Source organism: Acinonyx jubatus, chromosome B3 (genome assembly GCF_027475565.1).
Source record: "Acinonyx jubatus isolate Ajub_Pintada_27869175 chromosome B3, VMU_Ajub_asm_v1.0, whole genome shotgun sequence".
Lineage (NCBI taxonomy): Eukaryota > Metazoa > Chordata > Mammalia > Carnivora > Felidae > Acinonyx > Acinonyx jubatus.
Genome location: NC_069386.1, coordinates 99087241 through 99112556, shown reverse-complemented (window position 1 = coordinate 99112556; position 25316 = coordinate 99087241).

Sequence of the window (25316 nt, the reverse complement as noted above, 5' to 3'; positions counted from 1 at the left end):
TATCATGTTATACTAATATTTCTTTTCTGTGTCTCAGAGTTTATGACAATGCTCAGCTCTCAATTAATGCTTACTAAATTATGCTGATTTTGATTTCTTAAAGAGGATTTGACTAATACATTCTCAAGCATGATTCTGATTAATTGCATACTTTCCTCTCATATATTTAGTCCTACTTTTGCACCCACAGAGATTACACATGGCCATTCTCACTGAACCACCCTGCTGAGAACCCAATGCATCTGTATTTATTTTGTCATCCTTCAATCTCTTCCCTATGTATGTACTTAAAAGTAAAGGTGCAGCCCCACACAGCATACCCTTTATGGTTTATCACTACCCTACCTCAGAAAGTAGACTTGTTCTGGTTCCAGTTTTCAAGGCAATTAACAGTGTTATAAATGGTTTGGAAGCTGGACTTATGGGAGGAAAAAAAGACTCATATTTCCCAAGAACATTCAAATTTTGTCCTTGGTTACTTTGGTCTCCAAAAGACTATAGCTAGCAATTACTATGTTCATTTGCCTTTTAAACTAGAGTGGCTAATGTACATTGGTCCCTAAAATGTATGCTAAATGTAAATAAGACATGTGATTTGAATTCTTTCACATTAAATTGCAATGCAATACGCTTTTAAATCCATATTCCACATTTGAGTTATCTTTGAATAGTTTTTCTCTTCAGGTGGCTAATTAATGAATATTGGCATTCACACAGGAACCAACACTCACCATTTGAAAAGACAAAATATATCAGATCTTTCCTGCTTGAAATCTGCTGCACTTAGAATAAAATCAAACTCATATCAGTAGCCTTCAGGTCCCATGTGATCTTGTTCTTCTTTTTCCTGCAAACTCATCTCTCTTGAAACTTCTTTACATTCATCATCAGCCAGTGACTTTCTTTAACTTTCCTCTGATTTCCACTTTTTCAGAGCCTTTGCATATGCTGTTCCTTCTGTTTGGAATACTGGAATATTCATTGTGTTCCCACCTGCTCTCCCAAAATTCATGCCTCCTTGTGTCCATGCGCTTTGGCAATGAGACTTTGCTTCTCCTCCCATCAAGTAAGTGGTGGAGGCCATTTTCTCTCCCCTTGGTCTGGACTAGACTTCTGCCTAATACAATGGAAGTAATGTTCTGGAACTTCTGAAACCAGGTCATAAGTGACCTTGTAGCTTCCCCTTTTGTTTTTAGAATCATGTGGCTATGTGAAGAAGTTCAAACCGTCCTGCTGAAGAAGGAAGGCACATGCAGAGAGAGACCCTGGAGAATAAGAATATGTGGAAAGAGACACCATGTAAAGAAAAACCAAAGTACCTTAGTTGATAGAGAGCATCAACACTCAGACTTGTAAATGAAACCATCTTGGATGCTTCAGCCCCATTCGAGTTGACATAACATGGAGCAAAAGGATCATCCTACCTGAACCCTGCCAAATTCCTGACTCACAAAATTGCAAGTAATAAATGGTTATTGCAATTTTTTTAATGTTTATTTATTCATGAGAGAGAGAGAGAGAGAGAGAGAGACAGAGAGAGAGAGCAGGAGAGAGGCAGAGAGAAGAGGGAGAGGGAATCCCAAGCAGGCTTCACGCTGTCAGCAGAGTCCAATGTGGGGCTCACAAACTGTGACACCATGACCTGAGCCGAAATCAAGAGCTGCACACTTACCTGACTACACCACCCAAGCGCTCCTGGTTATTGCCATTTTAAATGTATCTTATTTAAAAAGTTTTACATACAGTTAAATAAATAAATAAATAATAAATAAATTAGTTAATTTATGGTTTAAAGTTCTATGGACTTCAACACATGCATAGATTCTTGAAACCAGCATGCAAATGAACTCCGTGTGATGCTCACATCCCAAGGTATTTTCTAGTACTGCCCCTCAGTAGTCGTGATTCCATATCCACCAAACCCTTGCAATTACTGATCTGCTTTCTGAACCTATAGTTTTCCTTTTATCAGAGTGTCACATAAACGAAATCATATAGTATTCAATACTGTAGCACTGGTTTCTTTCCATTAGCCTAACACAGTTAAGATTCATTCATGCTGTTGTATGTATCAGCAGTGTGATAGTTTTGTTGCCGAGTGAATATCCCACTGTGTGAAATTAGCACCCAGTGAAGTATTTTCAGGTTGTTTCCAGGTTTTGGTGATTTTGAGGAATGTTACTTTAGGCACTCATGTGGAAGTTTCTGTTTGAAAATAAATTTTACTTTCTTTGGGATAAAGAGCTAGAAATGGGATTGCTGGGTCATATGCTAAGTGTATGTTTAGCTTGTAAGAAATCGCCAGAGTGACTTTACGCTGCTGCATTCCCAGCAATACATGGGACTTTTAGTTGCTCAAACTCGTTGCCAGCACTTGCTATTTTCAATATTTTTATTTTGGTCATTCTAACAAGTATGTAATGGTAACTCATTGCTGTTTTAATTTGCATTTCCTTAATGACTAATAACGGGGCACATCTTTCATGTACTTATGTGCCATCCGTACATCTTTTTGGCCAAATATCAGCACAGATCGTTTGCCTACCCTTTTACTAAATTATTCGTTTTCTTACTGCTGAGTTTTGTAAATTCTTTGTATTTTTTGAATACTTGTTTGCAAAGGGCAGGATACATATTGGCAAGCAATTGAAAAGCTAAAAAGACTTTCACTAAAAGTTAAGTTTCTTTCTCTCCTATTTGATCACTAGTAGAAGTAGGCACTGGACAGTGGCAAATATATATATATATGCTACATATATATATAATATAATATACATTATATAATGTATATATAATACAATGTACATATATAGCATATAAATAATATACATTATATATATAGTTTAAATATATTTTAAAATCTATTTTAAAAATGCATAAAATATATATGTATATATGAGATATATACATGAGATAGATAGGTATTTAGCATTCTGCTTCCTACCTTCCAGATGTTGTTCCACCTTCTTTGCAAATTCTTTGAATTCCTTCATTTTCTTATATTCATAAGACTTTCATTTCTTTGCTTAAAGAATTGAGCCTTCCTCACCCTTATACTTGACCCTGGTTACCCTAGAAAAGTCTTATACCTTCTACATCCCATTGCTTCTGGGAATCTTTCTGGTCCCTACTCTCAGACCCTGTTAAACTCCATTTTGGCTGCAGTTCTCTGACGTGATTCATTGCTTTAAATCTAGTTTTTGTTTTTTCATTCATTATCCTTGGACTGGATGTTTTTGGAACTTCTCTTACATCTGGGCCCACCCCAGCACTCATCTCAGACTTGGATTCTAATTCCCCTTTAATTAGAGCCCTCAAAGTGCAGAAAAACCACACCCACACCAATACCAGTCCCTGCTGGTAGAATTTCATCCTGGGCCCAGTCCCTGCTTGCCTGGGAAGAAAAGTCTGACACCTCGCTTGTTGGAAACATAGTATGAAACTCAATAGCATGGAACCATCATGGAATAATTTATGCAGTCGTGCTGACTTTGTTGATTACATCGTGCAAAAGATCTTTGATTTTGCCCATTATTAGAACTAAAATTTTCTGCCTTCCTAAAGGATTACAAAGAAATAGTCACTTAACTTTTTCCTTGGTATCATTTTGACATCAGTTATGTACTGAGCTATTGCAGGGAACTCTAGATCTTAGTAAATTGGGAAAGACTATTTCTCTCCTAAAGAGGCCAAGCTTCCTCTTTGTATGTTTTAGTGGTGGTGGTGGTGATGTATTTGTTTGAGTTCTTTTTTATTCTTATTGTAGTTTCGATGTTTTCTCCTTTTCTGGGCAGCTTTTAGTTTCCTCTTGAAGTAAGTGTCTCTTTTGGATACTGCTTCTAATTTTCTATAAATATTATTTAGAAAAAAACCACCTGTGATTCACTTAACACCTCCTATTCTTTCCTTTGACTTTTCATGTTTATCGCTTGAGTCTTTGCAATGATTATGAAATTATTATTTTTTTTAAATTTTTTTTAACATTTATTTATTTTTGAGACAGAGCATGAACGGGGGAGGGTCAGAGAGAGAGGGAGACACAGAATCTGAAACAGGCTCCAGGCTCTGAGCCATCAGCACAGAGCCCGACGCGGGGCTGGAACTCACAGACCTGAGCCAAAGTCGGACGCTCAACCGACTGAGCCACCCAGGCGCCCCGATTATGAAATTATTTTTACAATTTTGAAAATTAATTAAAAATAGATTTTTAAGATGAATTTAAAATAGTACAGGTGCACCTGGGTGGCTCAGTCGGTTAAGCCTCCGACTTCAGCTCAGGTCATGATCTCGCCGTTTGCAAGTTCTAGGCCTGCATCCCTCTCTGTGCTGACAGCTCAGAGCCTGGAGCCTGCTTCGGATTCTGTGTCTTCCTCTCTCTCTGTCCCTCCCCGGCTCGTGCTCTCTCTCTCCCAAAAATAAACAAACATTAAAAATTTAAAAATAAATAAAATGCTACTTACCTCATGGGAGAGTTGTGAATATTAAATACACGAAATATGTAGGGAGAGTACTTCATAGCTAGGAAGTGCTCAGTAAACATTATTTGTTACGGTTTTTGTTTTACGTCTCGACCTAGAGACAGTATGATGCTGCATTTGCAGCTGCTAATAGACATCCACCCCTTCCTGATATTCCGCTTGTGCCTCAAATTGCAGACTTGAGTCCATCATCTTCCTCTACCTCCCCCCAAACTTGTTCTTCCTCCCATGTTCTTTAATTCTTCTGGTAGCACCATTTTGCTCTCACAGACTTGACTTTTTTTAAGACATCTTTGATTTTTCTTTCTTCTTTGTCTCCCAATCTGAACAATTCCCAAGTTGTTTTTATTATACTTTACAACATCTCTTAAGACTCTCCTTTCCTCTCTGTACCCTTGTTCAGAATCTTATTACTGATCATCTGGACTAATGCCAGACTAAGTCTGTTAACTGCCTTTGATTTCCAGCCTCTGCAGTATATTCAATGCACTTGGATGAATTTTCCTAAAGAACTTGTCCGATAATGTCTCTCTCCTACTCAGAATTTTTACTGACCCCCCAGTGTATTCTGGATTAAGCCCTTCCACTCTCCATTCCCAATCAACCACTGCAACCTGCCTCAGCAACCTCTTCATGCTTTGTCCCCTCCAGGCAAATTATTTAAATTACACTAAAATAAAAATAGTAATATTCTAAATGAAAGTCTAGGACTCTTTTTTCTTTCTATATTTAAATGCAAGAGATGTCATGAGTGGACTTTGGTCACCCTTATCTGGGCTTCTTAGAAGTCCCTTTTGTTGGCTTTTAACAGATTCTTGGCTTTATTCTGGATTGATGAGATTGTCAAAGAGCTAAGTTTGTTATAGGTGAAGTTTCCTGCTGTTAAAAAAGTATCACACACACACGCACATGGGTGCACACCACAAACACATACTAAGGAACACTTTGGTATTTTAACAATATTAATTCTTTACCTCAAATGCAGTAGATACCAGAGAGAAACTCTTTCATTTCCCTTTACATTGGACATATTTGCAACCTGAGAACAGAGCCAGTGTTGGTTTTCAGACAGAATCCATTTAATTAATCATACTATTTGAACAGCTGGGGAAGCCATGTATTTATGTAAGAGCTTAACATTCTTTCAAAAATTGTCAAGTATGAATCAAAATAATATTATTTCACTTTTTAATGATACACTATTTATCTTTAGATTTTATTCACACTTAACTTTATAAATCAATAGTTCCAGTCTTTAAGACACATTGCTACCTATGTTTAAATGCTTTTTAAAAGCACTATCATATGCAGTGTGGCAAAATGGAGCTGAGGTTTTATTTACCACAGGGATTCATTTGGGAAGTGTGAGATTTTCCAATTTTTGTTTCTAAATTTGACAAGCAATGGATAGAGCAGAGAAGAAATAGCTTGATAAAATTCTATGTTTTCCCCTTGGTAATCACCAGCAGAAAGATAAACTTTTCTTACAAAAAAAGGTAAAGTTTGTCTCATTCAATGCAACAGTGTAAACTCTACAGGGACAGATGTGGGTAGGAGACATAATGAAATTGAATTTTTGCTTTAAATCTCTCAAGAACACAATTTTAAAGAAAAAATATTAATTAAAATGTGAAATAATAACATAAATAAGTAGGAAAACTTCATAAAAGTAGTTTTAATATGGGATTTTTAGCTTCTGTTCCCAGGGTGAAGGCTAAATTTGAAAGAGAAACTTTGGATTCTGCTACAGATAATCTGATAGGAAACTCCAGGGGTATGGGCAATTATTTAAAGGGAAGTCACTTATTGGGGTGCCTGAGTGGTTCAGTCAGTTAAGCGTCTGACTTCGGCTCAGGTCATGATCTTGCAGATAGTGGTTTCGAGCCCTGCATCGGGCTCTGTGCTGACAGCTCAGAGCCTGGAACCTGCTTTAGATTCTGTGTTTTCCTCTTGCTCTGCCCCTCCCCCACTCATGCTCTGTCTCTGTCTCTGTCTCTCTCTCAAAAATAAATAAACATTAAAAAAAAATTTTTTTAAAGGGAGGTTACTTATCAATAGCTGTCCTTCGAGGTCAGCCAGTGTGGTCAGGGTCCCCAAGGGTCACAGAAGCTCCATGAGGAGATAAAGAGAATGATAGGCAACTGGAACATGGTATGCTCAATTTTAATCCATTTTGAGATATACCATTACTGGACAGAATTGCTTATGGTTAGCAGTTTGCATAGCTAATGCCATATGACTCTGACAGTTATGTTATGATTCCAGTGGAGCCAAGGCATATCTCCCCCAGGGGGATAAAATAGGAAAGTGGCCACTGCAGGCTGGTGTTCAGAGAAACTCCAGACTTTTTACGTACTAAATCAGCCTTGAAATTCTGATGAGTCATTAACCAAGATCCACATACCCACATTCCTCCCAACATACCTTTCAAGCTGCCTTTGTCTTTTTATGCTGTCTCTACTTCTTCTCCACTTCTCTAATTTAAACGCATTTCTCTGTACAGGAAAAAGTAGTGTGTGTTATTGTGTTCTCTGTTCTAAAGCCCCACAGGGATGGTCCTGGCCCCTACCACTGTCTGAGATTGCACTGAGAACTAAACAAGAGAAACTTGTCTCCTAGAAATGTAATAATACTAGAGAGGGGATGCAGATATACCCAAAAGTATGGGCTTTGGAATAAAACCATTGAACTCTTACATGAAATTGTCAGGTGCAGCTTAAGTGAATCTTAATGTTACTCTTTCTTTCTTTCTTTCTTTCTTTCTTTCTTTCTTTCTTTCTTTCTTTCTTTCTTTCTTTCCTCCATTCACTTATTCTTTCATTCATTCTACAGACATTTATTGAATACTTACTACCAGTTCCTAAGCACGGGAGACATAAGAGTGAACAACACTCAACTCTGTCTCTACCTTCATGAAGCTCTAAAAATAGTGGAATAGAAAGACAATCAAATAAGACATAAATATAAAATTAGAACTGTGATGTGAAGAACATGGTAATATGAGAGCTTACCATAACCAATGTGACATGATCAGGAAGAGAAGACTATCATGAGGAGACAGACACTGAGCAGGAATAAACAGTGTGACCATCAAGGAATAGTTTTCCATGCAGGAGGAGGGAGGATGGTAAGAGGCACTGAGAAAAAAACCAGTGTGTTTGGTGTGGAGAAAGTAGGGGGGATACAGTGGGAAATGAGACATGATGGGGAGAAGAGCTCAGACTCTGTATAATTTGTAGGTCTAACTGGTGAGTCTCATTTTGGGTGGAAAGCAAGAGCAGCACATACTTTGAAATGATTACTCAGAAGCATTATGTCCAGTCTGAACAGAAGCAAGAGAGATCTGCACAGTCTAGAATCCAATATGGTAGGGTAGAGCAAAGGCACACCCACCCTCTCAGTGTACATTAATTGCTGGGGACAGCAATATTAAGAGATGCCTTCTTGAATAGGGGCCAAACCACCACTTGGTTAAAACAGGGAAGTTTTGACTAGCTCTGCTAATAAATAATGAACCCAATATCCTTTGCCTGGCCTTCACTCTCTCACATAAATTCAATATGTTAATGCATCTGTAACAAATTAAGTGTCTCTTAAAAGTCCCTTAAAAGTCTCCAAATCTTTTAAAATTTAGAGTGCCTATGGAAAACAAATAAGCAAAATCCTTGACCTTTTCTCTATTCATAAGTAAGATCAATGGGCTATGCCAAGAACCCAGAAACCTTTTTATTCCCAGGATTCTAAAAGAATTTACTTTTATGAACCCAAAGCAAAATTGGAAATCTCTTTCAAAAAACTAGCTCGTTTGGTTGGTTTTTGATAATGAAGTCAAGAGAATATTAATATATACCAGTCGCATTGCAGAATAACTTAATCTCCAAAACTCACACTGACATTTGACATATGTAGCCTAGACAACCCTGGGAATCTAAGGGTAGCAATTTAAGTTGTTTATTCTTACATAATGGAAAAGGAGGGAGGGGGAAGAATTTCTATTTCCCATTAGTCAGTGTCACATGTCCTTTCTGTATTCTGGTGAGTATTTTCTATAATCACCCATTAAGCTGATCTGCAACAACCAATAAAATACCTGAGACTAGGCATGAAATCCAAACAGGATCTTGGCATAGAGAGAGATAACAAGAAGAGAGTCTTTCGTAGGCACATTTAAAATAACGTTTCATTTCATTTCTTTTATTTTATTTTACTCTGGGAAAAAAATGAAGAAGGGGGAAGGAAATGCTATTAAAGGACTACCACAAGGAGTCAGCAATTTCTGAGTTTTTCAATTAAGTTGCCAATTTTAAGGCTATTACACTGCTCCCTGAATCAAAAGGATTAACAATTTTCCTCTCAGCAATTAGAAAGGTAGAATTTTACCATGGAAGCACATGGGGGAAGACTGTACAAGAAGTTAGAATTAACTAAATCTCCACTGAGGACCACCCAAGAGGAGCTAAATGAGGGGTTACTTTCAAGTGGGGCTGGGATCAAAGATTGAGGGAGATTAGAACCAATAGGAGGTTAAAGAAAAACATCTGGTCCTTTGCAGTAATCACCAATAGCGAGGTGGATCTTCCTTCGGGAAAGAGCAGCCCATCTGACCACCGCCCCAACAATGTGCCACAGTGTGCTGATTCCATGGGGGAGGACATCTCTGTCATTCTGCGGGAAGTGTTCCCTAGCCAGAAAAACTAATGGGGGCCTTTCTTCATCAGGATAAATGCAAATGTACAATTCAGCGTTAGGGTTTAAAAGACACTTTTTTCCCTGACAGAGCAACATAGTCATCCTACACATTGAGTGACAATCTTCCTCTAATGAGACTCATCACTGTGAGTGGAAGAGGTGGACACTGACCTCTTTAGGGAGCAGCTTAGAGCTGAAGCTATCAGAAAAAGAGGTGAGGCATGTTAGTATTGATTTTTAACAACCTTGTAGTGGGAGCTTAGATAATAAATGTCCATTTCTGTGAAGACAAGAGATGTTCAAGTCCTAGGGGGAAAATGAAAATATTCAGAAGAGATAAGGAGCAAGGGAAGTTTCAATATTTTCCTAATAAAAAAGTCCTTGATGAAAAGAGCATTTTATTTTAGAGTGTTCTTGTTTTTCGTAGTTTGAGCCTTTTAAAAGAGGAGCTTACTTTCACATGGTTTCTATAGAAAGTGTAATTCTACCTTATTTCTTAGTCTTCAGACGATGCTGGCTAATTAATCACCCAAAGGAATGATTAATATAAAACAGCCCCAAAAGCCCCAACTTTAAACGTGCCAGTTTTATCTGTTATCTCTGCATATCACATTTCCTTAGAAGAATTCCAAGGAATAATTTTTTAAAGGATCAGAGCAAACGTGTTTGCCTGACTCCTCTATCTAACAGGAAGGCGACTGGGACAAGATCCCGTGTGCACTTGGCCATTGGGTCACGGAGGGCAGCAGGCTGTTTCCTTAGTGGGTCCGCAGAGAAGAGAGGGCTCACACTTTCTGGGCACCCTCTCCCCACATGTTTTCATGAGCGATGAGCTTGTGCCAGGGGAATCACAAACCATCGGGACTTAGGAACAGAGATCTGAGATTAGACCATCTCACTTTTAGAGGGAAGAAACGAAGGTCTGAAAAAGTCCTAGGTGGCAGGGGTGCTACTTCCTACTGGCTTTCGTGGAGAGTCCTGGTTGCAGCTCAAGACTGACCTACATTTCTCCCATGTCTTATAATCAGTGTTCCAGTGGACACTCAACCTCTCCAGCGGCCTCTGCCTCTCTCCCCTTCTGTGTCAGACAGCTAGAATATGGGGAAACAGGGGCCAGATAACCTCAGCCCAAGTTAGTGGTGGGACCAAGAGAAGCCAGACGGCGCTGGCTTCCAGCTTTGCCCCACTTATCAGTGGGCTTCCCTCCTAACCTGGCTAAATGTTTCCCCCTTCTCTTGTCTTCTCTTCCTCTTTGAACCTTGGCTGTACAATATTGGGAATTATATCCCTCAGTTTGTGGCTCACTGCCATCTGTGCAAAGCCCCCCTCTCGTTCTCTCTCTCTCTCTCTCTCTCTCTCTCTCTCTCTCTATGTTCCTCCTTCATCTTTGTCCCCATTCAAGCTGTCCTTCTTCCTATAGGCAGTCCCTCTAATGTGTTTACTATATGTTCTTGGATATCCACACATCCTTGAATAATTTGGCGGTGTTTCGTGCAGTACCTGTTTTTAATTTACCTAAGTAATATTGCACAAAGTTCTCCTTCTGTTTGTTACTTTTTCACTCAATGCTCTTTTATTAAGATCCATGAATGCTTCTGTATGTAAATCTAGTTTATTACTTCAAACTGCTGCATATTACTATGTAGACTGCATCCCAACACTGTTTTCAAACATTACTTCCAGGACTGGAGGTACCACCAGTCCCAGCTACCACAAATAAAATTGCTCTGAACATTCTCATATACATGCTCTTCAGACAATTTAAGAATTTCTTTTGGAGAATATATCTGAGTTAGACTACTAGGTCACAGGGAAGATGTGCCCTTGTTTTCACTTCGTATTTGCATGCTACCCTCCAGAATGTCTCTACTACCTGAGATGTAGGAGAATTCTCCCATCCTCATTAGCATCTTGTATTACATGACTTTTTAATTATTGCCAGCCAGGCTTCCCTCCTCATTCATAACAAGTCTTTTGATTTGGCAATTGAAATCATTATTTTTATGTTATACTTTTCTATTTCATGACATTATATTTCATGACCAAATGCAGGAGAATTTCTTGTGCAGCTTAAACAAGTATTGCAAATAACCCAGTGTCCTGATTGATGAAGAGCTATCTGTAGGGAATACCCAGGTTACCATTTTCAAAGAAAGTGAACAACCTGTAATTATAAAAACACCCTCTATGACCATGGTTAGTCTATGAGAATTTAGAAGTCACTTCAGTATTAAATGTGATCTAAAGATCATTATCATGAAAACCAGCCCTCTTTGTATTTTCCCTGCTACAGATATACCAGCTAAGAAATTACTTTGTTTTATAATAAGGAACAATTTTAGAAAATGTAGCAGACAGATTTGTGACTTCCATGCTCCTTCCTCCCACCCCCCACTACTGCACGTTCCTCTTGAAATTGTTTTCCACGGTGGCAAATTGTTTTCCTTCTGAAGGAGTGGTCCTAGGTCCATGTCAGTACCACGTAAACTTGCCCTCTGGTCACAGTTTACAGGATGAGAGAAATTCATTGATCTAACATCGAACTCATCTATAATTTGGGATGAACCCGTAGGAAACTTATGACCTTGAATTAACTGAGATGGAGTTAGTTAGACACTGTGAGTACCAGAGGCATCACCTGGGCAAGACAAAGCTGATATCATGAGAAGGCACAAACTAAGAAGTTGCAGAGGATGCTGATTTGCAGAGAGACATAGAGATTACAACTCAGTTGTGTGTACATGAATCAGCCAGGCAGGAGCCTTACTGGGAAGAACCTTTATTTAAATCCCTCACCTAACTCCACTCCCACTGTGTAGGAAATACAACCGATTGGACACTTTACTTCAAAGACAAGCCTCAACCCCAGGCAAGGGGGCAGACTTTCAAGACTCTGTTCTCTCCAGTTTTTCAGAGCTCCCTCCAACCAAGCATCATCCACCATGTTTGAGGGAAAATACAATATCTGAGCCTCCACTACTCCTCACCTGTTAGAAATAAGCTTTGGTAAGTTACTCTCAAGGAGATGGATAGGGAAAGGAGAGACAAAAGAGAGCTATATATGGTCTTTACCAGGGAGTAACTTCAGCATCTAAAGAGTCAACTAGAGTGTGGATGACTCAAATATATCCTGAACAGGGGTGCCTGGCTGGCTCAGTCAGTGGAGCGTATGCCTTTCGATCTCGGGGCTGTAGGTTTGAGCCCTGTGTTGGGTATAGAGATTGCTGAGGAACAAAATCTTAAAAAGAAAAAATATCTTGAACCTACTGGAATGTCAAATCTAGAAGGGACCTAAACATAATATAACTCATGTATTTAATGTTTTTAAACATCCAAATAGTGTTCTTATTTCACTGCATCGAAGATGCTCTAAATATTGTTTTAAAACAGAATCAATTCACTTGGTGGGAAAAAAAATCAGGTTTGTGGGGGGTGAGGGGGATAAAAGAAGAGAGACCTGTGGTTGTAGGGAATCACTTTTTTAGCAGTCAGAAAACAACTTCTGGGACAGTCTTAGAGAAAACTGTCTCTCCAGCAACATTTTGATGAGTGAACCAGTAACTCTCCATGCGCCATTGTGAATTAGATGCTACCAAATCAGGGGCTCTGTAAATTGATAAGCTAAGTAAAGTTCTTTTCAGGTAGCAAAGTGAAGCGGTTATACCAATGGGCTGTAAATTGGACTGTTGATGTTTTAATCCTGGCTCTATCTCCCCAGGTGTAGATGTGATATTGAACAAGTCACTTAACTTCTCTACACTTCAACTTACTCATGTATACAGTGGGGATAATAATAGTGCTATCCTTTACAGGGCTGTTGAGGGGATTGCTTTTAGAATAGTGCCTAAGAGATAAGGGCTTAGTGTTGGCTATTGTAACTTATTTTGGTAACAGCACCAGGATTTTCCTCCAGAGAACTACCATCTCTTTCTTTCTCAGCCCTGTTAACTGAGGTGGACTGAAACCCTGCTTTAGCTCCTCAGATATTGTCAGAGTAGATTCTTTGAGAGTCAAGGTCGGGAATTTTGATTTGAACCATTGGGAAACAGGTATTTTCCTTTTCACTGGTACTTGCTAAGTTAATGACAGTAAGCCTGGAGCCACTAGAAATCATCATATTGAGAGGTCCTGCCTGAGGATTAAGCCAACACGGAAAAAAATCAGAGATGAATGATGGCAAGAGACCGAATTTTTATGACATTATTCAAGTCCCTGGATCTAGCTGTACCTGCAACTAGTGCCTGATCTCCTTGGAATTCTTAATTTTGGGAGCCATTAATACTCTTCTTTTCTTATCTAACATAAATAGGGATTCTGTTATTTATAATTGAAGGAATCCTAAGTCATATAGTAAATTATGGCTAAAAAAATTGGGGGCTAAGTAATTAATTTCTTTCCCTTTTTCTCTTTTTTTTTTTTTTTTGAGACACAGAGGGAGAGAGCACTCATGCATGGATGGAGGATGGTAGAAAAATAAAGAGAGAGAAAGAGAGTGAGGGAGAGAGAATCTTAAGCAGGCTCCATGCTAGGCATGGAGCCTGATGTAGGACTCGATCTCACGACCCCAAGACCATGACCTGAGCTGAATCAAGAGTTGGATGCTCAACTGAGCTACCCAGGCAACCCAAATAATCCATTTCTTACTTAATTCATCAAAAAATTGCAGTGAGTACCTAATTTGTGGTAGACGTGGTACTGGGTACTGTGACACAGTATTGAACAAAATAATCATCCCAGTGAGGGAAGACTGTCAATAAATAAAACTATTATATTGAACTACATGAAACTGTGGGTCATTTTTGTAGGTAGAATACAATGAGATATTGGCAATTTCACATGATTCAGCCTAATACCTAAATGTCATACTATAGGTACTGTTTACTGTAAGAGGTTATATGCTCTGAGGTGAACCATGTTGCTGGCTTCTAAGCAAATCACCATGAGAGTTTTCTAGTTTTAGTTCTTCCTCTCACAGAACCCCACTCCTCCTGCTCATCATTTCTTCTATCATGAATTAATTCTGGGTAATATTATAAACTCTGTTTCATCATAACAAAAAGATATAACCACTTTAGGAATCATTTTCCTATCACTTAGATCCTTACACCTCTAAAACCACATTGCTTACCAATCCTGGGGCCATATTTTCCCTCACAGGTTGTTAGGAACACTACCTTTTTCTTCTAACTTGTTTACTTATTTGATCCCAATGTGACCCATTTATTTATTTATTTTAGTGTTTTGATTTAAATTATAGTGTTAGTTAACATATAGTGTAATATTAGTTTCAGGAGTAGAATTTACTGATTCAACACTTACATATAACACCCAGTGCTCTCCATAACAAGTGCCTTCCTTACTACCCATCAACCATATAGCCCATCTCCCACCCCGTCCCCTCCAGCAGCCCTCTGTCTGTTCTCTATAGTTAAAAGTCTGTTTTATGGTTTGTCTCTCTCTTTTCCACCCTATGTTCATCTGTTTTGTTTCTTAAATTACACATATGAGTAAAATCATTTGTCCTTCTCTGACTTACTTGACATAGCCTAATACACTCTAACTCCAGCCATGTCATTGCAAATGACAAAATTTGTAGTTCAATTTGTAGTTCAATTTTATGGCTGAGTAATATTCCATTGTGTACATATACCATATCTTATTTATTCATTCATCAGTTGATGGACATTTGAGCTCATTCCATAATTTGGCTATTATTGATAATGCTGCTATAAACATGAGGGTGTATGTGTATTTTCAAATTAGTATTTGAAATATGTATATTTCAAATTAGTATTTTCATATCATTTGCATAAATACCTAGTAGTGCAATTGCTGGATTGCAGGGTAGATCCATTTTTTACTTTTTGAAGAAACTCCACACTGTTTTCCAGAATGGCTGCTCCACTTTGTATTCCCACTAACAGTGTAAGAAGGTTCCCCTTTCTCTGCATCCTTGCCAACATCTGTTGTTTCCTGTGTTGTGAATTTTAGCCATTCTGACAGGTGTGAGGTGATATCTCATTGGAGTTTTGATTTGTATTTTCCTGATGATGAGTGATGCTGAGCATCTTTTCATGTGTCTGTTAGCCATCTGGATGTCTTCTTTGGAAAAATGTCTATTCATGTCTTCTCCAACATGGCCCCTTTATAATTGATATCACTTGGTACTTTCTCTACCTACTCCTAGCCTGCATTTCTGACTCCTGTGCAGTTGCTCATTCCTTTCCTTCCTAACTTAGAACACCTGGCCATCCCCTATCATCTGTAATTTGGGGGAAGGTTACATCTTGCCTGGCTGGTGGGGGTTTAGCAGGACTGAATCTGGCAGAATAACTATATTGGGAGTGACAGTAAAATCAGAGGAGTAGTCATGGAGTGGAGCAGGGAGACAAGCTGGGTGGCCTGAGGAAGTAGACTCTGAGACAGAGAGAATGCAAGAGGTTATTGGGCTCTCAAGGACAACACTTATAGAAAGGAACGGAAGAGAAGGAAAGGAAGAAGGACTAGGTAGAGGGGGAAGTTGAGCTATAATTCAGTCCTAATGGAAGATGTAGAAGTTGGCAGGGAGTTCTGAAGACAGGGTGACCCTTAAGACGTGTTCTGAATTGGGATGAAAGAGTTAGGTCTTAATATTCAGAGCATGGTACCCAAGATACCTGCTATCTCAGTGCTAATATGTTATCAGCAGTATTCCTATTGTTTAAAGTTTATCACCTGAATTTTAATTACAGTCTTTTCCCATTTATTGTCAAACCCTTTTGGCCCTTAAGTATGTGTTGTCCTTAAAAGTCAATCAAAGTCTTAATGAAAGCATGAATTACAAAATGAATAGTTAGTGGCTAAAGGTCATGAAACAAGTCTATAATTCATATTCTCTACAGGACCATTTATGTTTGAAGAAGGAATTTGGCCATGTCATTGTCAATATTTAAGGTAATTTCACATTTTAATCTCTTAACAAATGTTGGCTAAGCTGTTTGTACTAAATATTATAGGCATACAAATGAGAAATGATCCTTAGTGTCAAGAAACTTGCCTTCTGGTTGTAAATCATACAAACAAATAAGTCCGATGCAATTCAGGATGTGTTACTACCAGTGGAATCACCCAAAGTTCCCCAAAGTATTTGAGGAGACAGTGCACTTTATCTGGACTCTGCAGGATGAAATGGGCTTGGATGAAGTTAGTGAGATGTTCCAAGCTGAAAGATGTTTCAAGCTCTGTCATGGACAGAGGAAGAGAAAGTCATGTGAATTAGCCAGATGACAGGGTAAATTTGTGGAATGGCAAGAGATAACACTGGAATATGGGTTTATAGTCAGGTTCTGGAAATGTCCGAGCAAGTCTTCACTACTAGACACTCAAGAGAAAAACATTCTAGTATTCTATCGTGTGATGACTGAAAATGAAAATGGGTTTAACAACAAACAGTGATAGTAATGATTTGAGATGTGGAATAAAACAGGAAAACAAGAATAAACGATATGTTTACTAACATATTTTAATTACTATCAGTTTTGTCCTTCAAAAGTAAAGCCAACCATGGCTGAACCTCATCTCCAAGGGTCAGAAAGTTCTAATTTATTTTTATCATAACCTTAGTTTTCAGCTAGATCCATTCTGGGTTATCTGCTGGCATTTTTGTAACAGTTTTGTGGCTCACACTGGGCAGGAAGGTGGACCTGTTGAATTAGATCAGGACAGCCCCAAGTTTCTTTGGAAGAAATCCATGATTAATGTGTTCTCACATCTCCCTCAGCAGGTTGCACGTTAGAAAGGTCTTTGCAAAGCCTTTCTGAAAAAAAAAAAAAAATTGCAGGGCTGGGCAGATTCATGAATGTCTTCTAGCTCCAGGAAAGCCATCCAGACTGGAGAGTTGCCAAAGGGCATACTTTGGCGTCCTGCCAGTATTTTGTAGTGGGGAAACATTATGTGGAGGGACTTCCTTTGCTCTAGTGAAAGCTTACTAAAGGTCAGAAAATTATCCATTTTACCCACACACAGAGTCTGATGTTTACAGATTTATTGTGGCTCAGGAATTCATGACACATCCTTACAGTTTACCCTGGATGACAAAGAAAGTAGAAATATGATAATGAAATCATTAGACACAAATATTAGTCTTTTCCACACATTTTCCTCACACTGTCCTCCCCCCCAAAAGTATAAGTAATGATTTTATTTGTTTCATTTTATAATTCTTTGACTCCTAAAAATATTTTCTCAACAGAAACGTAATACCATCTGGTTCATAATAGCTGATCCTGATGTACCAAAGCATAAATAAAATCATTTTTCTTTAAACTTTTAATTAGGTTATTATCTTATCTGTAGTTAATTTTTAAACTGTGCTTTTTAAAAAAAATTTTTTTTAATGTTTATTTTGAGAGAGAGAGGAGAGGCAGTGTGAGCCAGGGGAGGGGTAGAGAGAGAGAGACACTCAGAATCTGTAGCAGGCTCCAGGCTCTGAGCTCGGAGTTGTCAGCATGCAGCCGGACAGTTCGGGGGTCGAACTCACAAACTTCGAGATCATGACCTGGGCCGAAGTCAGACGCTTAACTGCCTGAGCCACCCAGGTGCCCCTAAACTGTGCTTTTCAAACAACACATCTGATGTTAAGGAAAAGAAATATAATGTCAGATTGCTCACTTCTATCCCTTTATTCTCCATTTTATTTTCTTTTTTATATTACACGCTGAAATTAAAGAAAATTAATGTCTTATTGTTGTTCTTTCCTAAATGAATTGGAAAAATCATGCACACAAACTGCTAAACTTTAACAAAGCAATGCATAGAGTTTTATTCTTTCCACAATTAAAATTTACCTCATCTTTTTCATTCAATACCAGGCCTAAGACCACCAACCTAGAAACAACTTCTTATTTTAATAGCTCCCATTAATATCTATGAAAACATGGTAAATGTGTAATTTTCACTTCAGGATACGGAACCACAAGAAGTGAATTATTTGTATGGTCTACATAAAAGTAACCTAACAATACCAATGCGTACCAAACAAAAGTACCCTTTATAATTTCATTCCCTCAACAAAGATTCATTTTAAGTCTTACCAAGTGCTTTGAATCAAGGCACAAGGTTTTAAGGGATCTGAGATACATAACATGCAACTACTGTTCTAGACAAGCTAGACTCCAGTTGGGAAAACACACAAGTATGTGTATGCACATACTTACACATATACAAAATACTCAGTCATATGTGATTAAGCGTTCAATGGCACTCACAATACACAAAGGGTACAGTGACCCTGAGGAAATAGTGATCACTACTATTTCTAATGGTCTAAAATGTTGTCATGGAAATAGTGGGAATTTTTCCAAAGGATAAACCAGTGTCCAAGGACTCCATTCTTCACAGATGTATACATCTAATTGAAAAGCAAATTCTGTTGATGCTCCGTTACCCAGGATAAATATTTTTATACCTTAACACCCCTCTTCTTTATTTCTCTTCTCTCCACCCCACACCCATCAGCTGCTTGTGCTTATAGTGCCTGTTGCTATGATTCCTATTCATTCTGCCAGAAATGCTTAGTAAAAGTGAGTCTTAATCTCTGAGCACCAGAGAAAACGATGTTCCATTAATGACACATTCTTATGTACAAGCGAAAACAGCCATCTCAGAGTCAGGAAAGGGACATATACATAAATGCATGGATTTTCTGAGCAAAAAAGCACTAAACCATCCTTTGTATTATCTTTCACGGACCCAAATCAGCTTACTTTAGAATGATGTATCTTTGTGAATGGATGACCAAGCTAGGTGGAAACCAAGTATTCATACTTTGGATATTTCTCTATTCTGAACCTGTGCCTTTACTCTATTTTTCCTGAGTCTTTTTTTTTTTTTTAATTCTTAATTAGAACCAGCATTAAAAGAATGTATTATATCATTAAGAACTTTACTTATATATAAAGATGGGGCAATTAAAACCAGATAGAAATGGCAGGAGGTTCATAACAGAGTGGACATTGTTTTTGTTTTCAACACTTTCAGGTTGTAGAACCTCCACCAATGAGGTACTACAACTCCAACACGGGATAATGATCCATCATCTGAGATGGGTGGCTCAGAGTAGATGCCAAAGTTGTAATGACACAGAAGCTCTTCAGAATGTAGAAAAGGTTCTCTTTTCCTTTAAAACCCTTTTCTGCTTTGTTTTCCTCAGACCTCAACTAAAATTAGGATGTGTCACACATGTGTTAAGCCTTATTTGGAGAAGTCAAACCATGTATCTGTTCTTCACAAATTTCCTGCTCTCTGCACCAGCAACATGGATGTCCTTTCCAAGTAACAAGCCAAAAAAGAAATCAATTTACAGCCTGTTATTCAAATTAGGCCAGCTGTGAATTCCTCTCTGTGCAGAGAGGTTTTGTGGTCATCCATTCTTGAAAAGTTGACAGTTGTTCAAGAAATATGTGTTAATTTTACCAATTGAAATTTTATTTATTAATAAATTCCATGTATTCAGAAAGATATATGACTCAAATAGGCTTTGTTAAAAGTGAGTAATCCAGATTTAGGGGAGCTTTGAACCAACTTTCCAGACAAGATGCCCCTTCAACTAATGAAACAGCAAATTTCTTTCACCACAGGGGTTAGTGATAGCCCAAATCTTACTCTGAACCATGAGTCTATGACCTACCAAGGAGCTGGTAGACTTTGTAACATTTCTGAAGTTAAGCAAAGGTGCCTGTGATTCAACAAGACATATAGCCATGCAGCCAAAAGGTAAAACATGAGATTAGGGTACGGGCTACAAGAATCCATTTCTCAATTTTGCTCATCTTTACGGCTATTTTATCCAGCGAAGTTATCTTCAGTGACTAACTCAGCATCATCAGATCTCATGCAAGTGAATTAACTTCTGGGTCTACAGGAGATGAAAGGTAGTACAAAGAATTTTGAGCTTCAAAAGAAAAGGTCTATGGAAACCTAAGAGATTTTATAATAACTTTGTCCTCTAAGAAACTGCTTTTATATTTCCCTTTCTCTACTCTTATTATTCCCCCCCATCAGTCATTCTTTTCTTTGGTCAACTGGATTACCACCCAAACCCACAGTGACACCTGCTGGCCAATCAGGAATGGTGGGTCGGAGTCCCTGCAAAGGCCCTGTGAGCCTCGTGGTATAAGCAAATGAGTCTATTGAAACAACATTAAATACTATTAAAATTATTTTAGAAATTTAGAAAAAAATTGAATGAGCATTGTCCTTCCTGTGAGAAGCTTGGGAGGGAGGAGCAGGGAAATTAGCCTGAACCATTACAAATATAAATTTTAAGGATTGTATGTGTTTTGACCTCATAAAAATGAGTCCAAAATACATCTTGTACTTGGAACCAATTATTAAGCGTTAAGAACATTGTCGTGCTAATTACTCTTGGAAAGTCACTTTTTACATCCCTTTTGACAAGCCTTTTACACAGGTTTTTATCAGCTACACTTATCGTCCAAAATGTTTTACATAGCATTAACTTAAAAAAGTCTCAAAAGAAACACATGAGAATGTGTTGCATGCACATTTGTTTCCCTCAAAAATATTGATGGGATCTCCAACACAAAGGGTTAAAATTGGAAGGTTGAAGACTTTCTTTTCTGTTGCTTCCCAAGAACTTCCAATTTTTGGTTAAGTTTCTTTACTGAAGAATATTCATATTTTGTTAATCCTAGGAATTTATACATTGGTTATTTTGGCTGGGTACATTTTTGAGGATGTTTGCTTTGTTTTAAGCAAATCTGTTTCTGACTTGAAAGTACAAATTCTAGTAAAAACAAAGACAACAGGAATTTTTTTTAACATTCATATATTTTCTTAAAATATTTACACTTTTCATTTGAAGGTTAAATCCTAGGCAAAATTCTCCATTCACATGTTCATATTTGAACCAGGAGGCTGTCCCTGAGGACTTGTAGCAGCAAATGTGTGTTGGACAAAAATGTTGGCCTTCTTCATCCTTGCTTTGTGTTCTAAAAGCCAGAACTTCATTTTAGCATGACCTTAGAAGAATAGTGATACTTTTAGCATTTCCTGGTATTTGGTGGAAGGAATGTTTTTATTTGACTTGTGGATGTCACTTGGTTTACAGGAAAGATTTGGTAACGTGTTCATGCCAGTACTGCACTTACCCCAAATTTCTTGCTATGTAGGAAGAACACATGTCAAACTCACTGTTTGTTAAGTGGAAGAGATTCAGTCCACCAGAAGCTTCTATTATAAACATTGTGACTTTGTGCAATTTACAAAATGTTCTATCTCCATTAAACAATAAACCCTTGACCCCAGAGCTCAGTTTCGGGATTCTGCGATTTGAGAAGGTAGACATAATGGATGGCAATAATAAATGAAAAGTTCAAGAGGTTAAGAAAAACTGTTTAATTATTTCTCTAGAGCGTGGGCTGCAGAAGCCTTGCCTATCTGCCTTCTTGTGGAAACGCTGCATGGAAGGGGTCTGCCGGTGCAGCCCAGACAGGGCATAAAAGCAGGTTGCTGGCCCTCAGCTGTGTTTATGAACAAATGGTCTCTAGATACCCTTCCATCTCTGAACCTTGCAGTTCCTGCCAGGGGAGATCCAGTGCCAGTCCCAGGGCTCAACATCTGTTTTCCAAAGAGCTTGGATTTGTTAGCATGAGAAATTCATTGCTCATATTTGCTTCCCAGCTGTGGCACTAGTGAGTGTAGCCTTTTTGCCTTATTTATTTGTAGAAAACCATGTTCTGTCCTCTCTTGGAGCCTGTCTTACATAACTAGTCCTGGAAACAGGCTGCTGTGCTTTTAATCCCAGACCCATTAAATTGCCTTGTTAGCTAAAGAGCTCCCCTTTTAAAGCCTCCTCATTAGAAATCCACAAGTTTGGGAGTGAGGGTGAGTGGTGGTGTCCCACGTGAGGGTAGGACCCAAGGCACCATATTCTTTAAATCAGATATTCAAGATATAGGCCAAGTCTTTGGGGATGGGGAGTATGGTTAGAGAAATAGTCTAGGGGATGCTCTCGATGGCATTTTGGAGGCCAGGTGCAAAGCCTTCCCAGAAGAGAATGACCAGAGCAGATCTTCTGGGAATACCTTGCAGAATCTGTAGTGTGCTCAGAGCAGGAGCCAGTAAAGAATACATAATAGGTCTAGACCCAGGGTTTTAAGGTTAGCAGACAGGCATACTTGCTGCCAGATGGATGTGAATTCTTTAGAGTTTCCTATCCTTCAGCTCATCCCCAAAATGTTTATAGTAAATTGCTATCTATCTGATTCCATCTAGAATTGCAGAAACTGGTTTGGGGGCACCTGCTTGCATGAACCTCGGCTCTAGAACTCTAGAAGAAAAGCATTGTGAGGGCTGCAACATGGCAAAGAAAAAGGACATGGCTTTGTTATAATTTAGATGCTGAAATGTTTTCATTATAGAATGAAAAAATACACTGAAACAGAAATAGTAATGAAAGAATTATAGCATTTTATTTATTTAGTGTCTTAATATGATAGACGCTGCTATTAGCATGCCCATAAAAGAGGGGGAAATTGGCTTTTCTTCCCACATGGAGAGAAGTGTGTGGAACAATTGGTAAGAACTGGAGCTTTGAATTAGGAAGTTCTGGACTCTGCTATTACCTACTCAGGTAATCTTCGGAGGTAATTTAACTTCTCTAAACCTCAGTTTTCTCATCTGTAAAATAGAAACAATAATCGTTCCAGCCTCAGACTGTTGTAAGGTTTAAATGACACAATGCAACTAAGAGGATACTCAACAGAGTCTGGCGCTACTCACTTGTTGCTGGCAATGACTATTATCATTAAGCCATCAACCACGAATATAAAGATCTTGACTTGGAAGCCAATCTTAAGAATAACATTCTGTATGAACTCAAATTTCTTCCCCTTCCTTTGGCTCAGGAGCTACCCTTAGGTATCACTGAGATGATAATAGAACGAATGAAATGTTTCTCACTTTCAAGCTGTATAAGATTAAAATGAAATCATCATTTTGAGGGGAAATAGATTGTGTCGTAGGAGCAGGCGTCTTTATTCCATTCTTATCCTGCACTCTGCAGATAACTTCCTGACAAGAGGAAAACTTACTAATCCCATGGCCTAACCACTAACTCAGACAGTTGGAAGAAGAGGATACATGACTGGCACTGGATACAGGTCATCTGGTCCTCAGGAGGAGAAAGCCCAGTTGATCCAAAAGTCAAGAATGGGCTAGAGCAGAAGTTCTCAACCACCGTGCCCCACCCACACTGTACCCTGGGCAGCCTCAACTGGATTAGAGGCCCAGAGGCCCACTTCAAGATTAACTGAACTCCTTCCTAAACTCTCCACACCACCATCAAGCCCTCCAGGTAAGAGCTATTTGTTTGTCCAGATGCCATGCATATGTCTGATGTGAGCCACAGAGTGAAGAAGACAAGGAAGCCCCAGGTACAAGGCAAGATAGGGACTAGGGTTAGGCAAGCGAGGCACAGGCCACAGACACAAAATTTAATAAGGCACCAAAAAAACTTAGTAATCAAGGTAAATAATATTGCAATGCAATGTCTCAAAAATAAAAATTAATGCATAAAACTCGATGATAAATAAGATATAATTTTTAAAAATTTAACATTTATTTATTTTTTGAGAGAGAGAGAGAGCAAGCCAGGGATGGGCGGGGGGGGGGGGGGGGGGGGGAACACAGAATCCCAAGCAGGCTCCATGCTGTCGCACAGAGCCTGATGCAGGGCTTGAACTCACGAACCATGATCATGATCTGAGCTGAAACCAAGAGTCAGATGCTTAACTGAGCATCCTTGACTGAGCCACCTAGGTGCCCCAAAATACAATTTTAAATAAGGATAGGATTGTGAGGTTCAGAAGCACCAGGCATGGATATAGCTGAGACAAACCTGGGTCTGTGGCTGCCCCAGGAGAGATCTAATACTGGCAGAGCCAAATGGGTGCCAGGAGGCCCCAGTGGAAAAGCTCATCAATGTGCAAGTTCCATTTTTGAGGGCCTTGCCCCTGAAAAGCCTTGTCTCCATCATTGCTTTCTTTATACTAGACCCATATAAAGCTCCCAACACACTGGCTGGGAGATAATTTGAGAAGTAAGCTCCAACTGCTCTAAGATCAGGGCTCCTTCAAAGCTGGTAAAATTTTACTTTTGAGTTCCAAGGAGGAAACCGCTTATCGAAGAGCTCAAGAGATTTCTGGAACCCAGATCTAGTATTTACTTTGCACCATTTTGATGAATGAGTGTTAAATGATCCCAAACTACACAGATTACATTTCCCTACAACATACACAATTTGGGAAAATGGAAGGGAAGTGGTGCTTTGAGCAAACTACATTTTAGGCTCTGCCGTACCCCCAAATATTTAAAGAATACTACAAAGCTTGTCAAACCCCAACTGTTTCTGGGCCCATACAGCCTAGCTTTCTACTTGAGAATACCTTTCCACCATCGTTTTCCCAAGGCAGCTCTGTTCACAACAGGAAAGCTGTAACTCAATTTTCTGTTCTGTAAATAAAAGCACCTTCAAAAGTATAGGTCTGACATCCACACCAGAAGGCAAGAAAGAAAGGCAAATACAATTCTTTTGGGTCTTGTCATTCACACAGGATCATCACACACTTAACAATGAGATGTCAGGTGCTGATCTTGGAAGACTGACTCTGTTTAAACAAACAGCACTGATTCTCATGTAATGTTACACTCCATCCCAAGGCTGTGGAAAAATAGCTCTGTTGTCACCAGGCTCATGAGTTCTTACTGAAATCTAAATACATGGGTGGCCCAATGAGCATTGTTCTGTTCAAATTTAGATATAAGCAAAAAGTGCTTTACAGAGTAGGAGTATGATCCATCTCATCAGATGCAACACTGTGGCCAGAGGACCAAAGCAAATGAATTGCATTACGATGAAAGCCAAAAAGTTGTGTTTGGGAAAATAGTCTCATTGCATATATATGATCATCTTCCTAATTCTCCTATAGCAGGATTAGAAATGGGTATCAGCCAGATAAACATTTTACCTCTTGAGTGAGAACTCAAGGCGGCCAATGAGCCCAGGAGACACATAGTTCTCAGGTTGGCAAGTGGGTTAGCAGGGCAGAGTTGAGGTATTTCCCTTCCTGAGTTTGTTTTGTTCACTCC